Source organism: Bos indicus x Bos taurus, chromosome X (assembly GCF_003369695.1).
Source record: "Bos indicus x Bos taurus breed Angus x Brahman F1 hybrid chromosome X, Bos_hybrid_MaternalHap_v2.0, whole genome shotgun sequence".
NCBI lineage: Eukaryota > Metazoa > Chordata > Mammalia > Artiodactyla > Bovidae > Bos > Bos indicus x Bos taurus.
This window is the reverse complement of record NC_040105.1, coordinates 41,128,967-41,136,572: the sequence shown is the minus strand read 5'-3', so window position 1 is coordinate 41,136,572 and position 7,606 is coordinate 41,128,967. Positions and strand designations below refer to the sequence as shown.

Below are 7,606 nucleotides of genomic sequence, written 5' to 3'. Positions count from 1 at the left end.
CTAGCCTTTCTTCTAGGTATCTTGACAGCTCTTCTACTTTTATGCATCTTTAACCCTCTTCACCTGCCCTGAAAGTGAAAGTTGCTCAGTCGTGTCCGACTCTTTGCAACCCCATGGACTATACAATCCATGGAGTTCTCCAGGCCAGAATACTGGAGTGGGCAGTCTTTCCCTTCTCCAGGGGATCTTCCCAACCCATGGATCAAACCCAGGTCTCCCACACTGCAGGCAGATTCCTTACCAGCTGAGCCACAGGGGAAGCCCAACAATACTGGAGTGGGTAGCCTATCCCTTCTCCAGGGGACTTCCCAACCCAGGAATTGAACCAGGGTCTCCTGCATTGCAGGCAGATTCTTTACCAACTGAGCTATGAGGGAAGTCTGTACTGTTGCACTACTGTTGGCCAATAGAAACATAAAATCATGGACTCTTGCAAAGGTGGTTAAATTATCTAGACTTTGATAACTGCACCCATTACTGACAGATTGTGACAAGGCTATGGAAGGACTGCTGTATGGACCAACTTCTCAAGTTTGAGAGCTCTGTTTATTGGAACACTCCATCAATTACTGTGAATGGACTGTTTTCACTAAAACCTACAGTATGTTCTCCATTGTTACTTACACAATTAATAAGACTGGTATGTTATTTTGCCTTGTTCCTTTGCTCTTCAGCCTAAATAATCCTGGGGCTGAATGTTAGGGAAATTAAATAAATAGTCTTGCTTAGGCTTCAGAGGCAAAGCACAGCAGACCTCTGACCTTGTGTCTAACCTGCCTGGATACTGTCTTAACTGGGAGTGACTGTGACTGACTGCCTGCTGTGAGTGCAAGATTTGCAGCACCATAGATAAGATGGGGGAAAATCTTGAGATTGTTGAGCCCCTGACAGGGGCCTGGCCAACCAAACCCCAGGCTTAACAACATTCCAAGTTTTACACAACAAAACAAATAGCATTAATGTGAAACCCAGCTTGCAATTTGGTCACAGATTGATGATGATATCAGTTTGTGTCTGTCCTGGGATTATAAACGGGAACACTGAATCGCAATCTTTGAAGTCTCACCCACAGAGTAGATGTGCTGCCTGGGAGGCTTTCCCAACTGGGACTCCAGATGTGCTGTGACACAGGACTTCCCAGTGCTGTTTAAGTCTGGATGTTGGTCAAAACCCAATTTGGTAATGCATTATCTGCTCTATTTCTCTTTTCTTTTAATGTTAGTATGCTGAAAGTAAGCTAGTTAATTCTCTATTAAATATCTGTATTGTTTATTTGTTTAAAAAAGTTATAAAGTTCTTATAATGTTCAGGAAGTGATAAATCATTTGTTTCAATTAAACTGTAATATGTCAATTATGCATGTTATAATCTATAGGATCAACAGCTGTCTCTTCTGTTTCTCTCTGGAAAACTAGTTGTCTTACAGTTTAGCCTATATCTCCAATGAATATATGAATCTTCTCCCAGTTGACTTTTACCACAACTTCCACTATTTTTGTGAGCCTCTTAGGCTCTAATTTCTTCACATCTGTTGCAAATAAACTGAGTTCCTTTGGATGAAGATTTGAAGCTCTCTGTTCTGGAGTCTGCTTCTCTTCCCTGCTCAAAATTCTGAACCAGGGGTCTGATGCCGGTACAGAGAAAGTATTCTTTCTCAGTGATGCTGGTGCTTTAGGAGTTGAGTACTTAATGAATCGGAGAGGGCAGTATCAGCCTGCATCTCTCAGCATGGAACTCCTGCCCCACAAGCCAGAGCAAGGAAATCTGGGCCCCAGTATTATAAGCAGTACCATGCCCAAGGAAGAGCCTTCATCCCACTGGTGGGGTTGAGCAGAAGATGGTAGCTCCACCTCTCAGCTCCATTCATGAAGAACTTAGTCTCAGCAATAAGTACCTAGGAGCAGAAAGAGAAATATTGATATCCTGCCCCTCCTTGGAAGATAGCACTGTAACTGGGAGCTGAGGGTAGAGGGAGCCTTGTGTTCTTGGCTTACCAGTCTGGAGTGGAGGTTCCAACTTGCTAGGGTGGGAAAGTGGGAAGGATGGCACAGGTCTTGGTTCAAGTACCATACGCTTCTGCAATTCATACAAAGTTTTAGAAAGCTGCTTTGAATACATGCTTCTTCCATTTGCCTTGTGTCCACAGGACCATTTCCTGAGACTTTAAATGGTTGGATTAGTTTTATAATTTTCACCAGTTTTACTTGGATACAAATCATGGTGGTTATCACACTGTCATACTAGAAGGGAAACTACTAAAATAAACTGTATAACTAACAAGTTAACAGATGGAAAAGATGAAATAAGAAGTACTTGAATAATAATTAAAAAGGCAACAAAGTAGGAAAAAAACAAAAGACAGATTGTACACATATATCATATATAGTACAATAGTAGATTTAAAAATCAACTATATAATTGATTACATTAAATATAAATGAACTAAATATTCCAATTGAATGACAAATTATCTGATTGAATTTTTTTTAAATCCTGACATTTATAACAATGTGGCTGAGCCCAAAGGACATTATACTAAATGAAAAAAGCCAAACACTGATTCATGTTGATGTATGGCAAAAACCACCACAATACTGTAATTAGCCTCTAATTAAAATAAATACATTTTTTTAAAAAGGGCCAAACATGATCTTTACTTATATATGGAATCTAAAATAGTCAAACTCATAGAAACAGAGAGTGAAATGGTAGTTGTCAGGGGCTTGAGGGAGGGGGAAATAGGCAGATATTGGTCAAAGAGTACAAAGTTTCAGTTATGCAAGCAAGATGAGTAAGTTCTTGGGATCTACTGTAAAGCAATGTGAATATAGTTAACAATACTGTATAGTATAGATGAAATTTGCTAAGATAGACCTTAAGAATTCTCACCACAAAAAAAGTGGGAAACATATGAGGTGATAGATATATTAATTAGCTACATTGTAGTGATTATTTCATAATGTATATGTAAATCAAAACATTGTCATAATTGTTAAATATACACAATTTTTGCCAATTATACTTTAATAATGATGGGAAACTAAAATGAGGATATCAAGAACAATCTGATTGGAAGCTAATTTGGCAATATTTATTAAAGCTATAATTACACATAGTTTTCAACTCAGAAATCTTATTTCTTGGATTCTCTCACATAGAAATAAAGATGGCAGTATGATCAACAAATCTCTAGTATATAAGATATATATAGAGATACCTACGTAGCAATGTTTGTAGTGGCAGAAAGAAGGGAAGCAAAATTAATGTTGACCAATTGGAGCACAGAATATTAGATAATCATAGAAAAGAATTATGCAAATACAGTGAGGAAAGGAAGATCCAGGAAAGTACATTATAAAAATCTTGTTTTTGTTAAACAATTAACAGTGTGTATGTGTGTACATGTGTAAAAATTTATGATTATAGAGAAAGTTCTGGAAGAAAAAACAGAGTTATTTACACTGGTTACAGTGGGAGGTGGGGGTATCAATAAAAAAATTAAATAAATCACAGTCTTTCAAAAGTTTCCATGAGTTAAAGAAACAAGCATGTGTACTATTAAATCATTTAAGTAAAAGTACAGCTGTGAGTAATGCATGCATAAACGAGAAAGGATGGTGTACCAAAACAATGCTAACGATATGGGGTGGTAAGGTTTAAGAAAACTTTTTCTTTTTTTATTACATGTTTCTAAATTGTTTGAATTTTTCACAAAGCAAAAATAAAAACAATAGTGCTATGTTAATTATTAAAAACAATAAGTAAAAGTAAAGACAGAAAGTTTTAAAGAGGGAATTAATACAGAAGCCAAAGAAGGACTAGAAATTGAGCCATCAAGCATCCCAGAAATATGATAGGAAGATCTCTGTCTGATTAGAACCTTGTCACTGTGGCACCAGGAGGGTCCCTGATAATCTCTTCTTTAGTGTACCTTATATCATCCTCACATTTATCTGAACCAGAGATGACTGATAATCTACACTAATTATCTTGGGTCCTGAGAAACCAGGTGGAGAACTCCGGACAAAGAATTTCTGGTAGGCCCTCTTATTTTGTCAGCTTTCTTACAGCTCTACTTTGTGTGCACTAGTATCTTTCCTTAGATTTGCTTATTCAAGATGACATCATGGTCTATTATGTCCAGGTACCAGTTTCCATTATCCAATCCATCAGCTTCTCTCTGTTCTTTGTGTTAGTAAAAACAACTCTGCCCCAGCCACCACCCACCCAAGCTATAAAACAGGTTTTGGGGTTTCACAGTGAATCACATCACTGAGATGTTAACAGGAGCCTGCTTTTCCCAGACTGACATGTCTTTCCTTGAGGATGACACCTTTCATTTTCCACCCACACACCACCCATAAAATAAAGTTCTTTAATCATCTTCAGTTCTATTTGTTCTAAATAAATCTCATTCGTAGTTCCTGATGGGAATATGAGTGTGCTATCACTTTTCCTTTGCCCAGTAACAATAACCATTTTCTCTTTCCTAATGACTACTCTTCCAGAGCCACTGAAATGTCACATAAGCTCTGATTCTGAATACTCTACTTCTTTCACTGTCGTGTTAATCAGGGCAAAGATCTTGAAACCACACTTGACTCCTTACTCTTTAACGTCTCACATCCATTTACTAGTGAATCCTTCCAACTCTACTCTACACAACAACATTACTTGCCAACAGCTTGCAAATGAAAACCACGATGAGACACGACTCCACATCCACTAGAATGGCTAAAATAAAAAATAATGACAATACCAAATACTGACAAACTTGCAGAGCAACTGAACTCTAACTGGCAAGAATGCAAGATGGTATAAGATGGTAAACTCTTAATGGAAAACAGTGTGGTAGTTGCTTATACAGTTAAACATACACTTACATATATACCAATCACACTCCCAGATATTTATCCAAAAGAAATAAAAATAAGATTATACAAAAAACTACATACAAATATCTATATTGACTTTGTTCATAATCACCAAAAGCAGGAAAAACAACCCAATATCCTTCATTTGGTTCAGCTGGTAAATGAATAAACAAACTGTAGTACCTCCATAAAATGGAATTCTACTCAGCAATAAAAAGGGATGAACTATTGATTCTCATAACATCAAGTGAAGTGAAGTGAAGTCGCTCAGTCGTGTCCGACTCTGCGACCCCATAGACTGTAGCCCACCAGGCTCCTCCCTCCATGGGATTCTTCAGGCAAGAGTACTGGAGTGGGTTGCCATTTCCTTCTCCAGGGGATCATCCCGACCCAGGGATCGAACCCAGCTCTCCCACATTCCAGGCAGACGCTTTAATCTCTGAGCCACTATACTGTATGATTCTATTTATGTGAAATTTTGGAGAAGACAAAATGATAGGGACAGAAGTAAGTTTAGCCCTAGTAATTGGGGCTTAGGGGAATGGTATGGCTACAAAAAGGCAGCATGAAGCAGTTTTTAGATTAATGGAACTGTTCCATATCATGACTGTGGTGGTGGATATACATGAATATATGAATGTGTCAAAAAAACCCTGGTCCAAGCCACCATCAACTCTCTCCTGGACTCCTACAATCACCTCCAAACTACTTTCTTACCTCCACATCTATCCCCTTACAAGTGCAAATGGTAGTCAGAGCAACACTTTCAAACCTAAGTTAAATCATGTCATACCTCAGCTCACTGGCCTTAAAATAAAATTCAGTGTTCTTACAATGGCCCTTAAGGCCTTACACGATCTGTCCCCTGCTTAGTTCTCTGAACTCATCACCTGGTACTGCAACACTTGTACTCCGGCCACGTTGGCTTCCCTGCTTGTCCATGAACACACCAAGGACACTCCAACTTCAAGGTCTTTACCCTTGTTGTTTCCTCTTACTGGAATGTTCTTTGTCAAATACCTGCATGGCTTATTCTTACTTAAAACTCTCAGTGACTCTCCACTACCTACAGGATTAAATCTCAACTCCTTCATGTGGCTCTTTTCACCCTGCATGATGTGTTCCATGCTCTTCTCTACATCCTTATCTGTCACACACTGGGCCCCAGCAAACTGTTGCTGAATTCTATACACTTCCTCTTTTTCTGCCTGGTGAGTAAATAGCTACTTATTTTTTGTTTTGTTTATTTGTTTACTTTTTGCTGCCTGGACAGGGACTTGAACCCTGGGCCCTCAGATTAAAAGTCTGATGCTCTACCAGCTGAGCTACCCAGGCTTTTAGCTACTTATTTTTTGAAATGCAGCTCAGTCATCACCTTTAGGTAAAATAGATAACCCCCTCTCATGTACACCATGCCCTGCATCTGCGTCCATGTTGTTGTTATTCAGTTGCTCAGTCGTGTCCAACTCTTTGGGATCCCATGGACTGCAGCATGCCAGGCTTCCCGGTCCTTTACCACCTCCCGGAGGTTGCTCAAACTCATGTCCATGGAGTCAGTGATGCTATCCAATCATCTAATCAAGCTCTCCAGGTGATTCTTACACATATTAAAGTTTGAGAAGCACTGGTCCAGCATCTATCATGTATATTATATTTGATCATGTGTCTGTCTCCCCTGGATGGCCTGAGAAGCCTTCAAGGTTTTGAATCTATCCCCACAGTCTAATACAATGTCTGCCTCCCAACAGCGGTTCAGTAAATGTTCGATGAAAGAACAACTGAACGGATGTAAGCCTTTGGTGCTTTTCCTTCTACTTCCATGTTCCTGACAAAACAGAGCTCTCTTCCTATGTTGACCATATGCTCAATCAGAGATTGGAATGGCACAGAAGTACATTTGAGTCTGGCACATACTTGCCTTATGTTGTTGGAACCAGACTGTGAGTCACCCTTATTTTTTGTCAGCTGGCTCACTAGGGCATTACATACTTAACTTGGTTACTATTTATTTAGACAGTATTTAGCCACAGACTTAGCCCTTATCTGAGTTTGAGAGAGACATGCATTAAGTGCATAGCCAAATTCTAGGAGTCATTGTAGACTTTTAACCTAGAGCAATCATCTCACTGACTAAATCTTCATCTTTATATGGAGGAACCCATTCCTTAGATGTGAAATTTTGATGTATTCATGCAGGGTTCTTTTTTTTTATGTTGAGTCATTTCATGGCTACTGCCTATGATTAGAGTTCACTATTCTAGGAAATAATGCTTTGAATAACATCTTTACCAATGTTTATTTTCTACTGGTTTTTTTTTTTTTTTTTGGATGCACCATGCGGCATGTGGGATCTTAGTTCCCCAACTAGGGATCAAACTCATGCCCCCTGCGTTGAAAGGGCAGAGTCTTACCCACTGAACTGCCAAGTGAGTCCCTGTTTTCTACTGAAATCTGTGCAAAGAATTTTAATCTGTAAAGTCCCTGAGTTTCTCAGGTATCAATAAAAGACAACATAGGTTCTCTCCACCCTCCTGCCTTACATTAGTATTACAACTGTTTCGTTACTAGTGGGGATGATATAATGCTGAACAAGGCCCTTAGCAATAGGGGTGGGGCACATGATCCCAGTAATCTCATCAATCCAGAGAACTGTCTTGAGATTCTTTTTATCCAACAACTTATCTCCACTGTTTCAACCATTAATTTCAACACTAATCCTCTCCAGTAAAGAG

General features: G+C 39.0%; 1 non-coding gene across 1 annotated transcript; it reads right to left on the bottom strand.

Moving 5' to 3' along the window:
• Positions 1-6,136: 6,136 nt before the first annotated feature.
• On the bottom strand, positions 6,137-6,209 carry TRNAK-UUU. Its single transcript has one exon. It is a non-coding gene; the product is annotated as a tRNA-Lys (tRNA).
• Positions 6,210-7,606: the final 1,397 nt, after the last annotated feature.